Source organism: Narcine bancroftii, chromosome 6 (assembly GCF_036971445.1).
Source record: "Narcine bancroftii isolate sNarBan1 chromosome 6, sNarBan1.hap1, whole genome shotgun sequence".
Classification (NCBI taxonomy): Eukaryota; Metazoa; Chordata; class Chondrichthyes; order Torpediniformes; family Narcinidae; genus Narcine; species Narcine bancroftii.
The window spans coordinates 239,801,423-239,827,123 of NC_091474.1; the positions used below are offsets into that span (position 1 = coordinate 239,801,423).

General features: G+C 43.3%; 1 long non-coding RNA gene across 7 annotated transcripts in view; it reads right to left on the reverse strand.

Annotated features, from left to right (window-relative positions):
• Positions 1–5,954: 5,954 nt before the first annotated feature.
• Positions 5,955–25,701, reverse strand: part of LOC138737167 (uncharacterized) — a 44,660-nt gene continuing 24,913 nt past the window's right edge. For 2 of the 7 annotated variants that reach the window (XR_011340800.1, XR_011340795.1), the window contains exons 4-5: positions 14,674–14,829; positions 6,871–11,798 (exon numbers count right to left, since the gene is read on the reverse strand). This is a non-coding gene — a long non-coding RNA (uncharacterized lncRNA). Of the gene's footprint in view, positions 6,010–6,870; positions 11,799–14,673; positions 14,830–25,701 lie in introns of those variants that run through there. The other 5 variants (XR_011340802.1, XR_011340801.1, XR_011340799.1 and 2 more) reach the window with 3 other exon arrangements.

Consider the following 25,701-nt stretch of genomic DNA (forward strand, 5'->3'; position numbering starts at 1 on the left):
TTTAACTTCCACATAGATTGGGAAAATCAAGTTGGTCGTGGGAGTCTGGAAGAGGACTTCATAGAATGCATCCGCGATAGCTTTCTTGAGCAGCATGTTAAGGAACCCACAAGAGAAAATGCTCTCCTGGGTCTAGTGTTGTGCAATGAGACAGGTCGAGTAAATGATGTAATAGTCAGAGACCATCTGGGAAATAGCGATCATAGGATGATTGAATTTCTCATTCAGATGGAAGGGGAAGAGTTAGATCTAAAACTAATATATTATGCTTCAACAGGGGTGACTACCATAGGATGAGGGAGGAATTGGGCAGAGTGGGCTGGGAGCACAGGCTCATTGATGAAACAGTTGAGGAACAGTGGAAGATTTTCAAATAAATATTTTGTAATGCTCAACAAAAATATATTCCAGTCAGGAAAAAGGGCAGCAAGGGAGGGAAAAATCAACCGTGGTTAACAAAGGAAATGAAGGACAGTATAAAATTGAAGGCGCAGGTGTACAAAGCTGCAAAGAGCAGTGGGAAACTGGAAGATTGGGAAAACTTTAAGAGACAACAACGGGTTACAAAGCAGGTAATAAGAAATGGGAAAAAGGATTATGAAAGTAAATTGGCACAAAATATAAAAACAGAAAGCAAAAAAATGTATAAATATATAAAACGAAAGAGGGTGGCCAGAGTTAACATAGGACCCTTGGAGGATGAGAAAGGAAAACGGGTAGCAAAAAATGAGGAAATGGCCGAGGCATTGAACAAATATTTTGTGTCAGTCTTCACGGTGGAAGACACGTCCAGCATGTTCAAGTGCAGAGTTAAGGATGCAAATGTTGGGGAGGGCCTTGATAAAATAGTTGTTACAAAGGAAGTAGTGATGGAGAAACTAATGGGACTAAAGCCAGACAAATCACCTGGTCCTGATGATATGCATCCAAGGGTTCTGAAGGAAATGGCAGAAGTTATAGTTGATGCATTGATGGTCATAGACCAAAATTCCTTGGATTCTGGGCAGGTCCCGGCAGACTGGAAGAAAGCAAATGTCACGCCACTTTTTAAGAAGGGATGTAGGCAGAAGACTGGAAATTATCGGCCAATTAGCTTGACGTCTGTAGTTGGAAAAATGCTTGAAGCCGTCCTTAAAGATAAAATAGTGAAACTTTTGGAATGTAAGACTTCAATCAGGCAGACACAGCATGGTTTTAGAAAGGGAAGATCTTGTTTGACAAACTTTTTAGGATTCTTTGAGGATATAATGGGTGCGTTGGATAGAGGGGAACAGGTTGATGTTGTATATTTGGATTTCCAGAAAGCATTTGATAAGGTGCCGCACAAGAGACTTATCAGTAAGTTACAGCAAAGTGGAGTCTGGGGAAGTCTATTGGCCTGGATTGAAAATTGGTTGTCTGACAGGAGGCAGAGAGTCGGGATAAATGGGAGTTTTTCAGGTTGGCAGAGGGTGGTAAGTGGGGTGCCGCAGGGGTCAGTGTTAGGCCCACAACTGTTCATTATTTACATTGATGACTTGGAGGAGGGGACAAAATGTGGTGTAGCCAAGTTTGCGGATGACGCCAAATTGAGTGGAAGAGCAAATTGTAATGAGGATGTGGAGAGTCTGCAGAGGGATATAGTTAAGCTGGATGAGTGGGCAAAGGTCTGGCAGATGGAGTACAATGTTAGTAAGTGTGAGGTTATCCACATTGGTAAGAAAAATAAAAGAGCTGAATATTATTTAAAGGGTGAAAAACTACAGCATGCTGTTGTGCAGAGGGACTTGGGAGGGCTTGTGCATGAATCGCAAAAAGTTAGGTTGCAGGTGCAGCAGGTTATTAAGAAGGCAAATGGAATGTTGGCCTTCATCGCTAGAGGAATTGAATTCAGGAGTAGGGAGGTAATGTTGCAACTGTATAAGGTACTGGTGAGACCGCACCTGGAGTACTGTGTCCAGTTCTGGTCTCCATATTTGAGGAAGGATACACTGGCTTTGGAGACGGTCCAGAGGAGGTTTACTCGGTTGATCCCTGGGATGAAGGGGTTGACTTATGATGAAAGATTAAATCATCTAGGATTGTATTCACTCGAGTTCAGAAGAATGAGAGGAGATCTTAGAGAAACATATAGGATTATGAAGGGTATGGATAGGATAGATGTCGGAAGGTTTTTTGAGCTGGCCGGGGAAACTAAAACGAGAGGACACAGTCTCAAGATTCGGGGGAGTAGATTTAGGACAGAGATGAGGAAAATTAATTTTTCCCAGAGAGTAGTGAATGTTTGGAATTCTCTAACCAGGGAAGTGGTTGAGGCTGCCTGATTAAACATATTTAAAATTCGGTTAGATAAATTTTTACATGATAGAGGAATTTGGGGATATGGGGAGAAGGCAGGTAGGTGGAGTTAGGTCATAAATTAGATCAGCCATGATCGTATTGAATGGCGGAGCAGGCCCATTTTTGGCCTACTCCTGTTCCTACTTCCTATGTTCCTAAGGTTTCAGAAGGACATTTCAAAGGGAATGGATGGATTTAATTGGCATGTCTATCAGAAAATCTCCACGAATAGGTCAGAGATCAAGACCAGTTCCCTGTTGCAAAGAACCCAGAACAAAAAACAAGTTAGTGAAACAAGAAAGTTTGCAGGACTGAAGAAATTCAGCATCCCCAGAAAGTAAAGGGTAACCAATGTTTCGAGCCTGGCCCCTTCATCAGCAATGGCCTGAAATGATGGTCATTCTTTACTTCTTATGGATACTGTGTGACCTGCTGATTTTCTGCAGCATGTTTGCATATATAGCAGTTCGTCTTCAAGATTCCATCGTCTCAGCCTGCAAGGCCAGCTGATATTACATTCTCAAACAATGCAGCACAATGCGATTGAAAGCAAAAGCTCGTCTCACGCCAACGGAACTGTTAGTCATTTAAAAGGAATCAGTGGCATTGTATGTCAGCACTCTGATCAGGTTAAGCCCTGGTTTGACCGAGAGGGAACGGTGTACTTTCCAACCCAGTTCACCTGCATCAAAAACTTTAAATTTAGACATGCAGCACGGTAACAGGCCATTTTGTCCGAGTTCCCCAATTAACACCCCATTAACCTACGCCCCCAGTACATTTTGAACGGTGGTAGGAAAACGGAGTCCCTGAGAAAACCAACTCAGACACAGGGAGAATGTACAAACTCCTTACGCGCAGTGCGGGATTCAAACCCCCATCCACACAAAAGGAGTTGCACTAACTGTAATGCCAAATTGGGCATAAAAAATTAAAATCTCCCGCAACTTCAGTCCACGAACCTTCGAGGTTGCTGCGCAAGTTGATCGGGTGGTTCAGGTGTACGGTGTGCTGGCCTTCATTCATCAGAGGATTGCATTCAAGGGGGTGTGAAGTGACGTTGCAGCTCTTTTAAACTCTGGTTAGACCAAACTTGGAGGATCGTGCTCATTTCTGGTTGTCTCATTATAGGATCCTTCAGAGAGGTTCAGAGGGGATTTACAAGGATGCTTCCCAGTTTGGAGAACACGTCATGTGTAGGAAGGTTGAATGATCCGAGAAGCAACTTAATTCAGGTATATAAGATTATGAGGGACTTAGATAGGGTGAGCAGACAGTACCTTGATCCTGGAGCAAGTAGAACAAATACCAGAGGACGTGCCTTCACGGGTGAGTGGAGTTTTCAATATAGTTTTCTTCATCAATTGTGTTATACTCCACATAAGTTAAATGGACTTAATCCTAATTTTTCCAAGAAGTGCTTTCGATGTGCAAAAGAAATAAGGACTTTTTTGCATTCAGTGTGGTCTTGCGAAAAAGTGGAAAGGTTTTGGAATGAACTGAGTTTATTATTAGGGCAAATTATAAAGATAAAGATACCAAAGGATCCAAGAATATTTTTCTTGGAGATATCTATGAAAAGGATATAAAATTGAAATTGGACAAAAACCAAGAAAAACTTTGAAGTATTGCAATAGTAACTGTAAAGAAAATGTCTAGTGATCTCATTGAAAGATGATCTAGAAGTGTTATTAAGTAGATGGAATAATGAGATGCAAATTTGTATACTTTTAGACAAAAAACCTATCGTTTAAGGAATCGAGTTGAAATTTTTTATAGTATTTGGAAAGCATATATGGATTTGATGGATAATTTTCTGTCCACCTCTTCTATTTTATCCACTCCTCTTAATTAGTAATTTTTAATAACAATTAATGATTGTATTGGCTAATATTATTGTTTATTAAATGGTAGGTGCTTCCTTTCTTACTTTTGGATGGGTGGGGGGGATGGGGAGAAAATATATTAAAGTACTTTTTTTGTATCATGGGCTATGGATATTTGATTAAGGCTTTATTCATTTTTTTTCCTGTAATGATGCAAACAATTAAATAAAATTTAAAAAAAAGGGTGAGTGGAGGAAAATTTAGGAGAAAGTTGGTAAAATAGGGGACATTCAAAAGACTTTTAGACAGGTACATGGACGTGAGAGAAATAGGTTATGGGTGTGAGATAGGGAAGGATTAAAATGTTGTGGAGTCGATTTACAAGATCGTGGGCTGTAGGGCGTGTTCTGTGCTGTAATGTTCTATGTACTGCTATGCATTATATAATTATGGTTATGGATAAATATGTCTTTAAAAGAGATAGATTGTGGGGAGTTTAGTGTGTAGGTCACTTCACAAACAGAGTAACATTTCACAGAAGACATCTCATTTAAAATGGAAGAGCTTTGCCAAAGCTAGACGTTGAGGCTCTAAGTGATTTTACAGAGACAATGGAACTGCTTTGGAAAGAACTTCAAAAGGAGGTGCAAAGTGGAACAGAGTCCAGGATCCAAGTACTGATATGATCTTTCAAAGATTGGGTTTAGAGCCTTAGGAGTGGTATTCAGCGGAGAGAGGAAAAAAATCAAGACTCTTCTCTCAGAGAGACAGGTAAATATATATATATATAGAGAGGGAGAGCGAGAGGGAGAGCGAGAGGGAGAGCGAGAGGGAGAGCGAGAGGGAGGGCGAGAGGGAGGGCGAGAGGGAGGGCGAGAGGGAGGGCGAGAGGGAGGGCGAGAGGGAGGGCGAGAGGGAGGGCGAGAGGGAGGGCGAGAGGGAGGGCGAGAGGGAGGGCGAGAGGGAGGGCGAGAGGGAGGGCGAGAGGGAGAGCGAGAGGGAGGGCGAGAGGGAGAGCGAGAGAAGCAGAGATCATTTGGATAGTGTCAGCCAGCAGAAGTTGCTGGGACTGAAACAGGACAAGCTGGAAACCTTTTGGAAGACAGCCTGGTCGAAGATCTTGTAGTTCATGCAAGAGGAGCAGACTGGCTGTCTAATGTTTCATTTGAAATAAGAAAAACAGAGAGGAACTTGGGGGTGACCTGAAAGAAAGAAGTTATCATCTGGAGAATCCTGAAGGGGCCAGTTTCTTCAGCAAGACACTGAGGTGACTGATGGAAGTACATCAATTGTGGAAATCCTGAAATAATACATCTCTCTCTCTCTCTCTGAAAACCAACAAGAACCTTCCTGAGCGGTAACCATTTATCTTTTGAGCACCTAAGCCTGGTGAACTTGATACATGTTAAATTCTGTGCACAGTATAAGAATTGCCTGCAACCTGTGAACTTGGAGGAATGAGAAATGAGATTGGACTGTGAACCAAAGAACTTTTCTGAACTTACACACACATTACATGCACATGAGCTTAGAATTAGAAGGAGGTTAAGTTAGGTAAAGTAGGTTAATAGAGATAAGTTAAAGTGTGATTCTGTTTTCATGTTTAAAGATAATTAAAAGCAACTTTTGTTTAAGTAACCATTTGTCTTGGCGAATATCTATTGGAGCTAGATTTATGGGTCCTCTGGGCTCGTAACATCCTGTTGGAACCAACATTTTGGTGAGAGGGCAGTTGGCATGTCAGGGCCTGATGTACCCTTCTTGATAGGTATCTGTTTACATTCATTTCTAAATGTTTAGAAAGTCAGTTGAATTCTAACCTTTGATCTGAATGAGCACTGGAAACAACAACAGGAAATCGGGTCTGGAAATAAGAAATAGACACCCTTCTCAAGATTGCTGATAAGCAAGCAAGATTTTGTGTTATCCACAGAGTAAAATCGAGCTGAATGCAATAAGACAAATGAGCGGAATAAGGCCATTCAGCCTATTGAGTCCACCCCACTATTAAATCATGGCTGATTTACTATCCTTTTCAACCCAATTTTCCTGTCTTCTCCCCATAAATTGATTCCCTTTCTAATCAAGAAACTATCTGCCTCCACCTTACATATCTCCAATCACTTGGCCTCCACAGCTGGCAACTTATTCCCATAGATTCACCACCCTCTGGGTCAAGAAGTTCCTCCTCATCTCCATTCCTAAAGCTATGCCTTTGGATCCCAGACTCCTCCACCTTAGGAAACATCTTCTCCATCCTGTTCAGCATTTGACAGGTTTCAATGAGATTCCCCACCCCACATTTATCTATCTAAACTCCAGTGACTACAGTCCCAGAACCACAGGGCACTTCACATATAAAAACTCTTTCATTCTAGGGATAATTTCTTGTGAACATCCTAATTTTTAATGGCAACACATCATTTTTAATGTTGACACACCCTTCCTCAGATAAAAAGCCCAAAACTGTTCACCTTACTCCCGTCCCATAAGGCGATCTGACCAATGCCTTATAAATTTTCAACATTACATCCCTGCTTTTATGTTCCTTCCCTTTTGAAATTAATTCTAACATTGCTTTGGCAGATGAAACACAACTGAAGAACTGCTGAGACAGGAATCTGCACTTGCACAATGCAACCCCCACCAAACCCCACCCCCCACCACCTCCCCCCCCCCCCCCCCACCCACTCCACCGACCTGCTCACCTTGACTGTTAGCTCAATGCCGAAATAATCTGGAATTTAGATTCAAGTTTACTTATTTATCATCTGTACAAGTACAACCCGATGAAACAGTCCATGATGCAGAACAGTGCAAAATACACACACAGACATAATGCACAGACAGACAATATCTCTGCCTGTGGGAAGAAGCTAATTCACAGCCTGATGGCTCCGGTTCTAATACTTCTCCACCTTTTCCCGACGGGAGTAGATGGAAGATGATAAGTGTGGGGTTCAGACCTCTTTCCTGACAGGAATAGCTTGAAGGTGCGAAGTGTGGGGTTCAGACCTTTTTTCCCGACTGGAATAGCTAGAAGATGCTATGTGTGGGGATCAGACCTTTATCCCGACAGGAATAGCTTGAAGATGCTATGTGTGGGGATCAGACCTTTTTCCTGACGGGAGTTGCTGGAAGATGAAATAAGTGGGGTTCAGACCTTTTTCCCATCAGTTGTAGCTGGAAGATGTTATGTGTGGGGATCAGACCTTTTTCCTGACAGGAATAGCTTGAAGATACTATGTGTGTGGTTCAGACCTTTTTCCCGACGGGAGTTGCTGGAACTTGATATTTGTGGGATACAGACCTTTTTCCCGACGGGAGTTGCTAGAAGATGAAATGTGTGGGGTTCAGACCTTTCTCCCGTCAGTTGTAGCTGGAAGATGCTATGTGTGGGGTTCGGACCTTTCTCCCGACAGGAGTAGCTGGAAGATGCTATGTGTGGGGATCAGACCTTTTTCCTGACGGGAGTTGCTGGAAGATGAAATAAGTGGGGTTCAGACCTTTTTCCCATCAGTTGTAGCTGGAAGATGTTATGTGTGGGGATCAGACCTTTATCCCGACAGGAATAGCTTGAAGATACTATGTGTGTGGTTCAGACCTTTTCCCCGACGGGAGTTGCTGGAACTTGATATTTGTGGGATTCAGACCTTTTTCCCGACGGGAGTTGCTAGAAGATGAAATGTGTGGGGTTCAGACCTTTTTCCCGTCAGTTGTAGCTGGAAGATGCTATGTGTGGGGTTCGGACCTTTCTCCCGACAGGAGTAGCTGGAAGATGCAATGTGTGGGGTTCAGACCTTTTTCCCGACGGGAGTTGCTGGAAAATGCTATGTGTGTGGTTCAGACCTTTTTCCCGTCAGTTGTAGCTGGAAGATGCTATGTGTGGGGTTCAGACCTTTTTCCCGTTAGTTGTAGCTGGAAGATGCTATGTGTGGGGATCAGACCTTTATCCCGACAGGAATAGCTTGAAGATACTATGTGTGTGGTTCAGACCTTTTCACCGACGGGAGTTGCTGGAACTTGAAATGTGTGGGATTCAGACCTTTTTTCCGACGGGAGTTGCTAGAAGATGAAATGTGTGGGGTTCAGACCTTTTTCCTGTCAGTTGTAGCTGGAAGATGCTATGTGTGGGGATCAGACCTTTTTCCCAACAGGAGTAGCTGGAAGATTCTATGTGTGGGGTCAGATTTTAGATTTATTGTCAGAGAACATACAACCCTGAGATTCTTTCAACTGTGGGCGCGACAGAATTACCACTTATTGGTAGTGCAAAAAAAACTGTACGCAGCGTATACATGTAAACAAATAAAGAACTATAAATCGATAATCAATAACCGATAATCACTGTGCAATAGAGAGAGAATAAAACAATTAATAAAGTGCACACTGAGAGTCCTTAAATATGTCCCTGATTGAGTTTGTTGTTGATGAATCTGATGGTGGAGGGGGAGCAGCTGTTCCTGAACCTGGTGGTGTGAGTCTTGTGGGGCAAGTTTCTTTGGCAAGACACTGAAGTGGCTGATTAAAAGGGATCAGTTTGTGTCCAGGAACAACAAATCTCTCTCTGAAAACTGACAAGAACCTTCCTGAGCGGTAACCATATACTTTTCAAGCACCAAAGCCTGGTGAACTTTATAAATGTTAAATTTTGTGAACAGTATAAGAATGGCCTGTAACCAGTGAACTTGGAGGAGTGAGAAGTGAGATTGGACTGTGAACCAAAGAACTTTTCTGAACTTACACACACATTACATACACGTGAGCTTAGAATTAGAAAGGGGTTAAGTTAGGTTAGTTAAGTCAATAGTGATAAGTTAAAATGTGATTATGATTTCACGTTTAAGGATAAATAAAAGCTACTTTTGTGTAATTAACCATTTGTCTTGGTGAATATCTATTGCTGCTGGATTTTGGGGTCCTCTTGGCTCGTACAGAACAAACTCACAATAATAAAGGGGCCCACACAACATAACATCCTGACGCTTGCATGCAGGTTCCCAAGTCACAGAACATTGAATTCTATAGGAGAGTCGGCCCATAGTGTTGTATTGACCTAATAAGCAATTCTAAATACTGCCTAGAAGAGTGGTTCTCAATCTTTCCCCTCACATCCCACTTTAAGTATTCCCTATGCCATCGGTGCTCTGTGATTAGTAAGGATTTGCTTAAGTTGTTATGTGGGTGGAAAGAAAAAGTTTGAAACCCGCTGTTTTAATCATCCCTAATTGACTTGTTATGTGCACGGTTTCAGAACTCCAAAGGAAATGGGCCAATGACCATTTATCTCCAACAAAACATTTCAATAACAATTCGGACGAGAGCAATGATTCTCACCTTGGTCACACCCTCTTCTCAGCGCTATCTTCATCGAAGATAGAAGCCCGAAAACCAGCACCTCTAGGTTAAAGGATGGTTTCTTCCTAACAACCTGAACCTCTCCTTGATTCTATAATCATAAGGCCATTTCATGCCAGGCCGGAGGCCGACTACAAGCGTGGAGGGAAAACATAAAACTCGCCTTTCGTGGAGCTGCCCTAGAAGGCTGCTCCTGCGCCACAAAGAAGGCTCACCAGTGGCCATACTTTGTTAGGAGTTTGAGAAGATTTGGCACATCACCACTGAAGGCTCTTGAAACCTTTTTATGGGTGAGTGCATTCTGGCTGGTTGTGTCATTGTCTGATATTGAGGTGCCGATGCACATGGCTGGAGAAGGCTGGGGGCTGTGAACTCGGCCAGCGACATCTTGGAGTCTTCATTCCATCTATAAGAGGAGGTGTCTCAAGAAAGCAGCCTCTATTATCAAGGTCCTTCACCACCATGCACGTTTTGGTCTTCTGTACAATCAGGAAGGAGGTACAGGAGCTGGGAGAATGTACTTTTATGGTTTTTATTATATTATATGTACATATGTTTTTAAAAGAGATAGATTGTGGGGGGTTTAGTGTAGGTTTTTTCACAAACAGATACTTACACTTCACATCTCATTTAAAATGCCAGAGCTTTGCTGAAGCCAGACATTCAAGCCCCACTGGCTTTGCAAAAGGCAAAGGAACTGCTTTGGAAAAAACTTCAGAAGTATGTGCAAATGGAACTATGTACAAGTAGAGGCTGCAATTGAGACTGCTACATGGCAAGCTGGCAGCTTGTTGAAAACCCCATTTTGAAGATGGGTTGTGAGTTCTGAGTTCAGCCTGTTCAAAACTCTTGTGATCCTTGCAAAAGGAAATGGCTGGCTGGAGTGTTTCTCCCAAAATAGGGGAAACAAGAGGAACTTAGTGGTGACCTGGAATAAGAGGTTATCAGTTGGAAAACCCATCATGGGCCAAGTTTCTTCAGCAAGATTCTGAAGTGACTGATTGGAGAAAATCAATTTGTGTGTGTGTGTCCAACGAGCAACAAATCTCTCTTTGAAACCAGTGAGAAACTTCCTGAGCAGTGACTATTTACTTTTAAGCACCAGAGCCTGGTGAAGATTCATAAATGTTAAATTTCATGCACGATATAAGAATTGTCTGAAACCAGTGAACTTGGAGAAGAGAGAAGTGAATGACTGGACTGTGAAACAGAGAACTTTCTTGAACAGATTATGTACACATGCATTTAGAATTAGAAGGGGGTTAAGTTAGGTTAAATCAATAGTAATAAAGTTTGATCCTGATTTTATGTTTAAAGAAAATTGAAAGCAACTTTTGTTAATGTAACCATTTGTTTTGGTGAATTTCTATTGCTGCTGGGTTTTGGGGTCCTCCAGGCTCGTAACAATACAAAACAAAACAGCATCTTCCCCTCCACCATCAGATTTCTGAACAGACAACGAATCTATAGACGCTACCTCATCTTTTTTCTTCTTTTGCACAAATTATTTATTTTAAAATATTGTATTTAAGGAACTGTAATTTAGAGCAACTTTGTACCTGTAATGCTCAATTCTGCTGCAAAACAACATAGACCTGATTCTATTTCGGAAACTGATTCTGAGATTTTATGGAACTCCGTCTACATCTCTCTGAAGGGTAGAAGGGTGGCACGGTTGGCGCAATGCTGTTAGCGCTGGTGATTGGGACTTGGGTTTGAAACCCGCGTTGTTCTGTAAGGAGTTTGTATGTTCTTCCCGTGTCTGTGTGGGATTTCTCCAGGGGCTCTGGTTTCCTCCCACCATTGGAAATGTACCAGAGGTGTAGGTTAATTGGATGTAAATTGGTCAGCACGGACTCGTGGACCAAATGGCCTGTTCCTGTGCTGTATGTCTCAATTTTTTTAGAAAATTAAATTTAAAAATGTTAATGTAATTTTTTTAAAAAATGTTTACATTTAAAAATTTTAAAAACAATTACATTTTAAAAATTAAATGATTCGTACTCTCTGAAGCCAAACAGATGCGTTATATACACCAGTTACAATGGTATTAATGACATTACCACATGGCCAGCGCAGCAGTGAGTGCAATCCTATTACAACCCCAGCGACCCGGGTTCAAATCCAACGCTGTCCATAAGGAGTTTGCACATTCTCCCCATGACCTGCGTGGGTTTCCTCCACGAACTCTGGTTTCATCCTATCCTCCAAAATGTATGGGATTTGTAGGTTGATTGGTGGATTTGGCTGGCATGAGCTGTTGAGCTGGAAGGGCCGGTTTTCCATGTTGTATTTCTACAATTGAAAAAAAAATCAAAATTAAATTAAATTAAAAGGAACATGCCATGTCAGAAAAAGAGATAATAGATCCTGGGTTTCAACAGGGGTTTTACGGCGGCACGGTCAGCGAGGCAGTTAGTGTAGTGCCTTCACAGCGCTAGCGATTGGGACCGGGGTTGAAATTACACGCTGTCTGTAAGGAGTTTGTACATTCTCCCCATGTCTGCATGGGTTTCTTCCCACCATTCAGAAAATGTACCTGGGTGGGGATGGGGATTTGTTGTAGGTCAATTGGGTGTAATTGGGTGGCATGGGCTCGTGGGCTGAAATGGCCTGTTACCGTTCTATCTGTCAAAACCTTTTTAAAGAAATCAATGAATAATCAACAGGCAAAAAATATGGCATTTCAATAGTGCGGACAGATCTTTGACAGCCTACGTGCAGTTTATTGTTGGGGTTAGAGAAGAACGGGAGGTTCTTCTATTGGGATAAAACACTTGTTCAGCATAGATAAGAAGACTCAGTGGTTAGAATAGATGTCTACAACATGGAAACAGGCCCTTCACCCCACTCTGTCCATACTAGTCCCACTTAACAGTAATTGGTCTGTAGCCTTCTCTGCCCTGCCAAGGGTCTATGCTGTGCAGGAACAGACCTCCATCACTTCCTTGGGTGGTGAGCTTTGGATTCCAACCACTAACTGTGTTAAAAATAATCTTTTCACCTGTATCCCCCTGAGTGCTCAGGAACTTAGAAGGTTACAGAAAGTGGTAAACCTACTCCAAGCCCATCGCAGACTCTGACCTCCCATCCATTCAAGACATCCACATGATGATCGGCCTCGAGAAGGCAGATAAGGTCATAATGGACCCTGCTTTGCTCACCACTGGGTTTCACTTCTCCCTTTGGGTAGAAAGTCCAGCACCTGTAGGTTCAAGATCAGATTTGTTTCCAAATTCCCTTGTCCTCTCTCACCTGCCTGCCGACTCCTACCTGCCCACCCACCCTCAGGGCAATCCGCGGGGCCAATTCACCCGGCAACCTTCTCACTCGGAGCGTGTGGGGGAGGGGAGAAGGGGAGTGGGCAAACTCCACATAGGCAGCAGCAGAAGCAGGGCCACTGGGAAGCTGTGAGAAAGCATTGCCAGTGAGCAGAAAGTACGTGGCCAAGGTAACAAATAAAGAGGCAAACAAAGTTCAAGGTCACATTGCTGCACAGGCTGTTTCAAAACACAGCCATTATTGACATTGGATGACAAAACTGCGTCATGGCGATGGTAAATATTGAAATGGTTTCTTGGTGAAGTGGACCTCCTTCTTTTTGCTTTGCAATGGAATACAACCATGGCATAGGAGCAAAAGTAGGCTATTCCGCCCAATGAGTCTGCACCGCCATTCAATTATTTTACTACTCCGTCCCACTGGTGATGCTGATCAAAACCCTATCAGTCTCTCGCTGAAATGCACTCAATGACTTGACCTCCACAATTGCATGTGGCAACAAATCCCACAGAAACTACACTCTCTGGCAAAAGAAATTCCTCCGCATCTCTGAAGTTCAATCCTGAAGTTATGCCCTCTTGTTCCAGACTCTCCCACTGTGGGAAATAACCTTTCTACATCTACTCCATCCAGGACTTTCAACATGCAAAATGTTTCAAAGAGATCCCTCCCTCATTCTCCTAAATTCCAATGAGTACAGGGCAAGAGTCGTCAAACTTTCCCCATTTGATAACCTATTGTTTCCCGGAATCATCCTTGTGAATGTCCTCTGAGCCATCTCCAATGTTCACACATCCTTTCTTAAATGTGGAGCCCTAAACTGCTCACAATACTCCCAAGTGAGGAGCGATGGCCTTCACCCTGAAACCCTTCTTCCCACACAAATTTCCTATCCAGGCAGAAGTCGGGGACTACAGAAATGTTCCCAGTAAATCTGGTCCCATTTGACTGCACTCAGGGAATCATGTCCCTCTAAACCAGAGATTCTCAAGGTGGGGCATGGGAATATTTTGGTGGGGCGTGGGGCTTTAAAATATTTTAATGGTATGTCAGAATATTTTGGGAAATAATTAAAAAGTTAGTTTGACCATTTGAAAATGTTCATTACTGACTTCAATTATAGATTTTGTGATTTAAGGGCAATGGATTTTCCCTCTTGGTTAACTCAGCCAATGCTGGTGGACTTATCTGAAGTTCCAGGGCAATACCAAGAGGAATGATCTGAGTTGCAACATGATGAATCTGTGAAAACTCTGTTCAAGGTGAAAGGAACCAGGATGTGGCCGTCTAACAAGATCAAAAAGAAATACCCAAACTCAATGACTTTAGCATATGTTTTCCATTGTCTTATTTAGTGGAATGTAGCTTCAGTGCGGTTAGTGATTTGGTACAATCTAAGAGAAAGCAACTGGAAATTACAAAACATGGAGATTTAAAGTTGAAACTAACAAAATTAGTCCCTGGAATCAAAACAATCTCCAGCCAGCATCAAGAGCAAGGTTCCCACTGAAGTGACGACATTTGTTGAATGTGTGTTTGAGATGGTTGACATATCGAAGTAGTCATTGAATGTGAAATACATGTTCCAGTGTATTCCTGACCTTCATTGCAGTGAAATGCACTTGCAGTAAATGATTTAATTAAAAATTCTTTTGAATATACAACTTTTTCTTGCTAATGGTGGGGCGTACGCTTTTTTTAAACATTAAAGTGGGGCCTAGGGCAAAAAAAAAGGTTGAGAACCACAGGTCTAAACCTTTCCTCTCCCCATCCATTCTTTTCTTCCACTGAAATCTCCGACTGTCCCTTCTAGATATTTTCGATATTTTTCTGTCTGGGCATATTGAGATCACATAATTTATGCTATTCCAGTTGGTTATTCACATACCTGTTTGGCCTGCTGCAGGAGAGGATTTGGGTGCGTCTTTATGTTGTTCTTATGGACAATGTAACATCTGACTGTACATATACAGAGGTGAAACACCATTCCTCCAATCCACAGGGCACGCACATACATAATATACATTTTATCAAAATCACAGATCTAAAGACATAATATAAAATAAATACGTATAAATATTTTAAAATAATTTTCTTGTTTCCTTTTGTAAGAGATTTGAGGGTACGGAGTACCATTCATCAATTTCACAGCCTGTGAGAAGGAGCTATTTCCCAGCCCGTAAGGCCAGATTTTGATGTTCCTGTTCCTCCTTCCTGATGTTAATAGTTCAAAAATTCTGAGTGACGGATGGTAGGGGCCCTCCATAATTCTTTGAGCCCTTTTAAGACCATAAGACCTAGGCTATTTAGGCCATCGAGCCTGTCCCGCTATTCAAACGCTGATCCATTTTGCCCTCTCAGCCCCACTGCTCGGCCTTCTCCCCATAACCTTTGATGCCCTGGCTAATCAAGAACCTATCAAGCAATGTTCTCGGTGAATGTCGTCAGTAGAAGAAAGGGAAACCCCAGTGATCTTTCGGCCTTTTTGATGATCCTCTGTATTGGATGCTTTGCCTCCTACTGTGAATGATGCAGCCAGGCAGGACACTCAGTTATGCTCCAGTGAAATGTTGTCAAGAAGGGGGCTGCTAGCCTTGCAAAGTATAGACACTGCTGTAGCTTTCTAACTAATGAGGTGTTGTGGGTCCAGGAAAGATCGTCCATTATATGTACCCCAAGGAACTCTCATCACTCGTTTGTCATTATCTGTCTAAGTATCTTTTGAATGGAACGATTGTCCCCGTTTGTCCTACTTCCTATGGCAGCTTGATCCATATACCCACTATCCTCTGTGGAGAGAAGGTGTCCCCTCAGATCCCTATTAAATCTTTCTCCTCTACCTTAACCACCTTTAACCAGGTGAACCTCAAGGCAGGGCTATCTAAATTCCGTCAGTATGTGGACTTTGCAACGAGAGGGGCAAACACATTGGACCTTGTGCAGACGAGCACGTATTGAGTGCAGCCCTGGCTCCCACCTCGGATACTCAGACCACATCACTATAATCTTGACCCCAGCATACGGACCGCTCGCCAGACACACCAGACCAGTCGGAAGCAGGTTAAAACCTGGCCAGCGGGGGCTATTCATGAACTCCGTCTGCTTTGAGAGAACTGACGTGGAACCAGTACAAGGAAGCAGCAACCGGTGGCGACTGCATCAACCTGGGGCAGTACACGGCACCAGGGACCGGCTACATCAGTAAGTGTTTGGGCGACGTCACCGTGCCCGAGACCTTAACTCACTCCAATCAGAAGTGGAGGCAAATGAGCTCCCCAGGAACCGAGACGCTGCCTTCAGACCAGACCACAAGGTAGGCCTAGCTACTGCGAGAGCCAAGCTGTCCAAGGCCAGCAGGGAAGCAAAGCGTGTACATGCCCACCCCATTCACAGTCACCTCCTGGACAGCAAGGACACGCGACGCATGGGGATGGGCATCTAAGACATCACCAACCGCAAGATCACACCATCTGCCTGTGGAGGTGATGCCTCCTTCCCAGACACACTGGACAACTTTTGAGATGCAAAATGACATTGAGGTAAAGAGGACCACCCCACCTCCAAACGACCAGGTGCTGTGACTTGCAGTGGCTGATGTGAGGAGTGATCCAGGCAAGTGAACCCGCGGAAAGCTGCTGGACCGGATAACATCCCTGGCAGAGTGCGCAGGGGATGTGCAGCTCAGCTGGCAGATCTTCTCACTGATGTCCTTAACATCTTCCTGAGAAGTGCCGTGGTCCCTACGGGCATAAAGCTGCCATCATTGTGTTCTGCCTCAATAATAACCGCCTTGTCGCACTCGTGCCCACCGTCATGAAGTGCTTCAAGAGACTTGTCATGAGGCGCATCAAGCTCTTGCTGACCACAGCACTAGACTCCCCCTTGCAGTTTGCGTACAGACCCAACCACTCCATGGATGATGCAACTGCCACAGCCCTCAACCCAACCTGGAAAACAAGGACTCATAAGATCAAATCCTGTTCATCAACCTCAGTTCGGCATTCAACACAAGCACACCTCAGTGCATGATATGGAAGTTGAACCGGCTGGATCTAAACACCTCCCTCTGCAATTGGATTCTCGACTTCCTGTTGAGGAGACCTCAGGCAGTCCGGATCAGAAAGTGCACTTCCAAGACCATCACACTGAGCCTGGGGGCCCCCCAGGGCCGCGTGCTAGTCCACTGTTGTTCACTTTGCTGACCCATGACTGTGCAGCTAAACACAGTTCGAAACACATCATCCATTCACTGATGACATGATCGTTTGTGGTGGGCCTGATCAATAAGAATGGGGAGTCAGTGCACGGAGATGAGGTGCAGTCACTAACGGACTGGGGTAGAGCCAACAACCTGTATCTGAAGTTAATAAAACAAAAGAGATGGTTGTCAACTTCAGGAGGGCTGGGGGGGGGGGGGGGGGTGGGGACCATGTGCTGTTGACCATTGATGACTCCACCATTGAGGTCGTCAAGATTATCAAGTTCTTTGGAGTGCACCTGGTGGAGAATCTCCCTAACACGAGCCCCAAAGCCAAGAAACTCCAACAGCACCTCTACTTCCAGTGAAGACTGTAGGAGACCTTCTACAGAGGATGTATTGAGAGGAACATGTGCAACTGCCTCACCGCCTGGTTTGGAAGCTGGACCTCCTCGGACCGCAAGACCGTGCAGAGGATAGTGGAGTCACTGGGGCTCTCTTCCTACCATGAAGGAATCTACGACACTCAATGAAGGTGAAAGGCAATAAACATTGTGAAAGACTCCACACCCCCCCTCACATAAACTGTTCTCCCTTCTGCCATCTGGTAGGAGGTACCGTAGCACTTGGGCACTGATGTCCAGATGGGGCAACAGTTTTTTTTCCCCCGAGGCCTGAACTCCCAGAACATACATGCATCAAGTACCTTGGCACCGAGGACTCTTATATAATTATTTTATGTGTTTAACTTCTATTGCAACTTATACTGATGTAAATCTGCTTCGTGGTCCTGGAGAAACACTATCTTGTCTTTACCGTGTGAGCATGACAATAACGATAAATAAAGCTGACTTGACTTGATTGGAAATCCATGCCATCTTAATTTTACATTCACCTACTTTGGGAAATATTCATTGTTGTTGATTTGCTGTCATTTTATTTTTTTAAACATAATTTATAGGAAATTTGTACCTGTTCCTGCTGCTGCAAAACTAACAAATTACATGACGATAAATTCCAATTCTGATTATGATACATTTCAACCAGCTCATCCCTCACACTTTGGATTTAAGAACACTGGTTTTGGCTCATACTTTCAGTCTTGAAATAAAACATTATCATGTTATGTACATTCTTCCCGAAATTGGATCTGGGAGAGATTAGTGATCGGGCCAAGAGAGAAGTGAATGGAAATCAGAAGGGGCAATGTTCAGGGGCTTTGATTTAAATTGTTTGGTACTTGTACTAAATTACAGTAAGAAGACAAGTCAACAATTAAACCATAGAATATTAAAACTCAGAAACAGGCACTTGGGCCCCTCTCGTCTGTGCCGAATTATTATTCTGCCTGGTCTCACTGACCTGTAACCATTCCGTACCCCTCCTATCCATGTACCTGTCCAAATTTTTCTTGAATGTTGGAATTGAGGCTGAATTCACCACTTCAGCTGTTGGTCTTCTGCATACTCCCACCACTCCCTGAATGAAGGCATTCCCCCTAATGTTCCCCTTAAATGTTTCCCTCTTTGCCCTTAACCCATATCCTCTGGTTTGTATCTCACCCAACGTCAGTGGAAAAAAGTCTATTTGCACTTACTCTGTACTCATTATAATTCTGAAAGCCTCTATCACAGCTCCCCTCTGCGCTCCAGGGACTAAAGTCCTAACCTATTTGACCTTTCCCTGTAACTCAGTCCTCAGGTTCATCCAACTGTTACGAGCCCAGAAGACCAAGAAACCCAGCAGCAACAGATATTCACTAAGACAAATGGTTACTCAAACAAAAGTTGCTTTTAATTATCTTTAAACATGAAAACAGAATCACACTTTAACTTATTGACTTAACTAACCTAACTTAACCCCCTTCTAATTCTAAGCACACGTGTATGTAATGTGTGTGTAAGTTCAGAAAAATTCTTTGGTTCACAGTCCAATCTCACTTCTCATTCCTCCAAGTTCACTGGTTGAGGCAATTCTTATACTGTGCACAGAATTTAACATTTATAAAGTTCACCAGGCGTTGATGCGTGAAAGGTAAATGGTTACCGCTCAGGAAGATTCTTGTAGGTTTTCAGAGTGAGATTTGTTGTTCCAGGACACCCAAAACTGATTATTTTTTAATCAGCCACTCCAGTGTCTTGATGATGAAACTTGCCCCCTCAGGGTTCTCCAGATGAAAACGTCTTTCTTTCAGGTCACCACAGAGTGCCTTTTTGTTTCTTCTAATCCAAGTGAAACATTAGACAGCCAGTCCTCTCCTCTTGCATGAACCACAAGGGCTTTGACCAGGCTGAACCAAGCACTCACAACCTGTCTTCCAAATGGGGTTTTCCACAAGCTTACCAGCTTGTCCTGTTCCAGTCCCAGTTGCTGCTGCTGGCTGTATCACTGTAGAACTGATCTCTCTCTCTCTCTCTCAGAGAATAAGCCTGTTTGACTCTCTCTGCTTACAAAACCACATGAACCTCTTAGAACAGCAAGTTCCCCTCCAGATGGAATGCAGCTCCGACAAGCTCTTTCATTTGTTGCCTTTTTGTAAACAACAATCCATTAGTGAAGTCTCTTGGGTTCTCTCCAAAGCTTTTGCAAAGGCTCTGTGGCCCCGATATGTCTAGCATGAGCAGAGCTGCAGTATTTTAAAGAAGATCTGTTTTAAAGTGTTTGTATGTGACCTACACTAAAATCAATTTATCTCCCAAAAACATATCTATATTCTGTCACACGACATCCTAGTAAATTCTCTGTGCACTCTTTCAATGTTAGAATATTAACAAGATAGAGAGAGTGCAGAGAAGATTTACAAAAATGTTGCCTGGGTTTCAGCATCTGGAATACAAGGAGAGATTGAGCAAATTAGGTGTTTATTCCTTGGAACGAAGAAGGCTGAGAGGGGATTTGATAGAAGTGTTTAAGATAATGAGAGGGATAGATAGAGTTGATGTGGAAAGGCTTTTCCCATTGAGAGTAGGAGACATGGATACAAGAGGTCGTGGGTTGAGAGATGACGGGCAAAGGTTTAGGAGTAACATGAGGGGGAACTTCTTTACTCAGGGAGTGGTTACTGTGTGGAATAAGAATATGGATGGGAGGGGGATGAAGGGATATGGGCAGAGGGCTGGTAAGTGGGATTAGAGGAAGGTACTTGGATCAGTGTGGATTAGAACGGCCAAATTGGCTTGTTTGCATGGTGTAATTGTTATATGGTTATATGATCATTGATATCTTTCCCGTCGTTAGGTGACTAGCACAGAAAAAGCAGGTAGTGCAATAATAAAGCAGAAGTGCTGGGCATTGTGTTACCGAGGACCAGGTAAAGACCTGGAGAAAGGCAAAGTTAAAACAGTGCAGGAGCATCATCTTATACCAATGAAAGGTCCATTTAAGAGTCTGATGACAGCTGGAAAGAAACTGTCTTTGAATCCCTCTCTCCCTCATCCTGCTCTGTCTGTATCTACTGTCTTTCATTATTGTACCATGAATTTCTGCTAATAAAAGCCATGATTATTGTTTGACCACATCGTCTTTGTCTACTTCATCAACTGGCATTTCAGCCGTATGCTGTTCCCTCCCCCATCCCTCTCCGACTACTTATGCCGGTTTCCCCTCTCCCCCATCCCGTTCTGACTATGTACGCCATTTTTCCCTCTCCTCCACCCCGATCCGGCCATGCACACCCCCTCCCCCGCACTGACCTGCTGCAACTGCGCTGTACACACCCCTCCCCTCCCCGCGCCGCTGAGAAATCAGAGCAGCCTGCCATTCAGACACTGATTTGCCATCTGGAATGTGTCGTGGTGTCTTTTTTAACGTGCTCACTCCCCCTAACAATAGAACCTGACACAGTGGGCTTTTAGAACTTTCTTTCTGTTCAAGTTTTCAGGGAGTCTATTGTTTCCTTTCTCTTCTTTGCCAATACAAAAAAAGAACTTTTTACACAACCAACCTCAATCTCCACCTATCAGATATTCCAATTGCAATTCCCTATCTCTCTGCAACTGAACATATACTTTTCCATTTTGGCAGGTTCTAATAAAGGGTCATTGTCCTGGAGTGTGGACATTGTTCTTCCTGACACACATACACACTGACCTGCTGAGCTTTACTTGGAGAACTGCATGAACTGCAGATGTTTTTAGAGGTGGTTACAAACCCTCCTGATCCACGAGCCCATGCCACTCAAATACACCCAATTAACCTACATTATGGAGGGTGGGAAGAAACTGGAGCACCTGGGGGAAATCCTCACAGGGGTGGGGGGGGAGAGAATTTTAAAACTCCTTACAGTGCTGGCTTCAAACCCAGTTTGCTGGCGCTGGATACTGGAACCTTTTGCAATCAAAAAGAAGCTGGGATGGGGGGTGGGTGGGGGTTTGAATACAATGGGTCGGGCACCATCCACAAAGAGAACTGGCCACCTCTCTCCATGGCCCCTCCAGCTTCTCACTGCTCCTGGTACTTTCTGCTTCTTACCATGGATCTTATTACAGACCAGTAACAACCACCCTCCACTACACATCATCAACTCTGTAGTGGAGAGAGTGGAGAGCACCAGGTTCCTTGGAGTTCACTTAACGAGTGAATGATCGTGAACACTCAACATCTCCTCACTTGTTAAGAAGGTGCAACAGTAACTGAGAAGACAGAAGAGGGTAAGGCTACCGGCCACCATTATGTCAACCTTCTATAGGAGCTCTATCGAGAGCGTCGTGGCCAGCTGCGTCACAGTGTGGAGTCTTGCCTGTGTTTGTACAATCATATGCCAATAAACTCAACTTGACTTGGTCTAAGACAACCTGCCCCTTCGCTGGCTGTTTCATCCCCTCCATTGTTCAGACTATCACTGTTCCTTCACCGTCACTGAGCGCAAGTCCTTGCACTTCCTCCTGACCTGCATTGTGAGTGTAGTCACATCTCAGGACCTGTAGCAGTTCAAGAAAGTGGCTCCCCACCTCCTTCTCAAGGAGGATTAGGGATGAACAATGAAATCGTGACTCAACCTGTGAAGCCTCAAACAAAAGGACGCTGATCAAGAAAACCATCCCTTCCACAAACTATAAATTCCTTTTTGTACTATTATTTTTAATTTGGCATTTCCCAATCTATAGTCAGATCTCCTCTCCAAAGCTGGGGTGCTGGTTCAATAGAGACATTTAAAAGACTCTTCGACACATGGAAAATAGAAGGTTTTAGGTGTGAGGTAGGAAAAGATTGGGTGGCTGCGGAGTCGGTTTACATTAGTTGGCACAACATTGCGGGCTGAAGGGCCTGGAATCAAAGTTCAGATTTATTGTCGGAGTACATACAGAGCCCACCTCACTGACAAAAGACAAAGGAGGAAAAACCCAACACCCAACCCCAACCAACCAATTTTCCCTTGCAACCGCTGCAACCGTGTCTGCCTGTCCCGCATCGGACTTGTCAGTCACCAACGAGCCTGCAGCAGACGTGGACATACCCCTCCATAAATCTTCATCTGCGAAGCCAAGCCAAAGAAAAGAAGAAGAAAGAAAACATACAGAGCATCATATACAACCCTGAGATTCTTTTTTTTCTCTCCCTGCGAACCAGGCAGTATTTCTACTTATCGTTCATGCAAAACTAAAGCTGTAATCAAGAAAAGATGCCGAGACAAAAGCGATAAATGTAAAGAAGAAGGAACGGCAAACAAACTGCAGGATACAGAAAATAAACACGGCAAATAAGAAGTGCGCAGTGATGTTTCATATATCCTGGTCGATACTGATCTCAATGTTAACTCTGATACTAACAGGTGAATAGACAGTTTTCAAAGCTCAAGTAGAACATCACAAGATCACAAAACTAGGATTCTTTTTCCTGAGGACAGGCAGAATTTCAAATTACCAGAAGCTGTTGTTACGTTCCAAGCAGCAGCGATAAAAATGAGCCCAGATGGTGTTATATTTAAAATAGTATTTTTATTTATTAATCAACAATTATATAACACCTACTCTAATGTAACTAACTTATCTAAACAATTACATTTATATACAATTATATTACTTAAACTCTAACTATGTGCGAATATATTGGTGCGTGTGTAGATTACCCCAAGGTTCAATTCTTGGTCGGCAGCTCAAAGTTCAGTTTCAGAAATTCAGTGAGGACACGTGGGTTGAAATTGATGCGACACGCGGGCTTTAAGATGGTCGAGACACCCAGACCTTACAATGGTGAGACATGGCAGACTTTAAAATGGGTGAGACATGCTTAAAATGGTGTGACATGCAGGCCTTCAAAAGATGAGACACACAGGCCTTACAATGGTGAGACATGCAGGCTTTAGGATGAAGTTAGCAGTTTCTGAAGTGGGTGACAGAGGCCAGGGAGTGACCAGATGTGGATACTCACAAGACCCTTGTTGAGGTGCTTCAGAGAAATGTCCTTTTTAGAGGAGTGTCTTCTTTTGAAATTAGAACCCTTTTCGTGGGTTAGTCGAGTACAATGCAGTATTTATTCTGCCAACAGAGAACCATTTTCATGGGTCAGTCGAAATAGAATGCAGTATTCCTTCTGCAACTTTAAAAACCCTTTTTGTGGGTTAATCAAAGTGGTCTATCATCCCTGTATTCTAACAGGAGGAACTCTTACAACTTGTCTATATTCACGCAATGAGGCCAAGAGGATTTTTCAATCCAACAAAGGAGGTCGAAGAACTCATTACTCTTGTGCTTCCTTAAAATGGCCTCCTGAACAAACAATGCACTATCTTTTTTAAAAGTTGGTCACATGGTTTCTGAACCTGGCTTCTCCAGGGCTTCTGTGTTGACTCTGCAAATGTATCCAGTAAAAGGAACATGATGTTCAAAGCTTGCTGCTAATTTCAGTCACTTCAAATCCTGCAGTCAGTTCATTAAATCTGTTCTCTTAAAGGGTCAGTCTCACTCAAAAAAAAATGAACTGAAAAATGGGAGAATGTCACACAGTAGACTGTATTCTATAGAAAGGAATGTATGCTAAAGAAAGAAATATAAACAAACTGACTGTGTAAATATAGAAAATAAATATTCAGTAATAAATGATGAGCAAAGTAAGTGACTGAATGAATCTGTTGTTCAGGAGTCTGATTGTTGCGGGACATCATGAACCTGGAGTTGAGTGTAGACCAGTGGTCCTCAACCTTTTTCTTTCCACTCACACACCACTTTAAGTAATCCCCTATGCCATCGATTGCTTAACGTGCCATGCGGGTGGAAAGAAAAGGTTTGACAAACACTGTTTTAATCGTCCCTCATTGACTCGTTATGTGCACGGTTTCAGAACTCCAAAGGAAATGAGCCAATGACAATTTTTCTCAAGCAAAATATTTCAACAATAATTGGGAGTAGAGCATTGATTTTCCACCTTCCCTTCTCTGTCATACCACTTTAAGCAATCCCTTACTGGTCACAGAGCACCGATGGCATATGGGTTACTTAAAGTGGGATGTGAGTGGAAAGAAAAAGGTGGAGAACTACGGCACTAACCGCTAAGCCACCCTAAATGTCTTTTAAATGTTCCTTTTGTACCATCCACCACCACCCCTGGCAATGCATTGCAGGCATTCACCACTCTCTGTGTCAAAGAACATACCCCTTATACAGATGTCCTCTAGTATGCGTTATTTTACATACTGTAAGTGCATAAGATTCAGATCATTGCCACGGAATGTTTTCAATGGATTGTCACAGTGAATAAGGAAAATGTGCTGTCCAGCTGCATCACTGTGTGGTATGGGAACACCAACACGCCGGAGTTTAAAGCCCTCCTAAAGGTAATGGACACAGCCCAGGACATCACAGGCAAAACCCTCCTAACTATTGAGAACATCTATAGGGAACCCTGCCATCCCTGGTTTAGCCGATTGTCAAAGGTGTCAATGACGTTGAGTCTCTCTAATTGTCACTGATATTCAGAAACATTATAATATATATTTTAAGATATGTAATAGCTTATATTCTTTTTCAAATTGCTGGGTTCACTTTTGTTTTATTTATAAGCATAGCAAATGGTGGAAGTCCATTCTGGCCCATGGAACCCAGGCATCACAATTATAAACAATTATCTACTGATTCTCTGCGTTTTGAAGGATGGAAGGAACCTGGAGCACCCAGAGGAAACCTACGTGGGCAAGGGGAGAATGCAGAAACTCTTTGCAGAGAGGGCCAGATTCAAACCATGGTCGCTGGTGCTGCAATAGTGTTGCACTAACCGCTGTGCTAAATGCTACAACTGTGTAACCAAAGAACGTTGCAGTACAGAAAAAAGGCCCTTTGGCCCTTTTAGTCTGTGATGAACTATTTTTCTGCCTAGTCCCACTGACCTACGCCCAGTCCAGATCCCTCCATCCATTTACCTGTCCAAATTCTCCTTAAATATTAACATTGAGCCCACATTCGCCAATTCAGCTGGCAGCTCGTTCCACACTCCCACCACTCTCTGTTTGAAGAAGTTCCCCTTGTGTTGCCCTTTAACTTTTCCACTTTCACCCTTAACCCATATCTTCTGGTTTGTATCTCACCCACCCTCAGTGAAAAAAGCCCATTAACATTTACGCTGTCTATACCCCTCATAATTTTAAATACCATATAACCATACAACAATTTACAGTACAGAAACAGGCCAGATCGTCCGCACCGATTTACGTGAAACTCCACTAGTTCCACCTACCCACTCCAATGCCCATGACCCTCCAACCCCCTCTCATCCATGTACTCATCT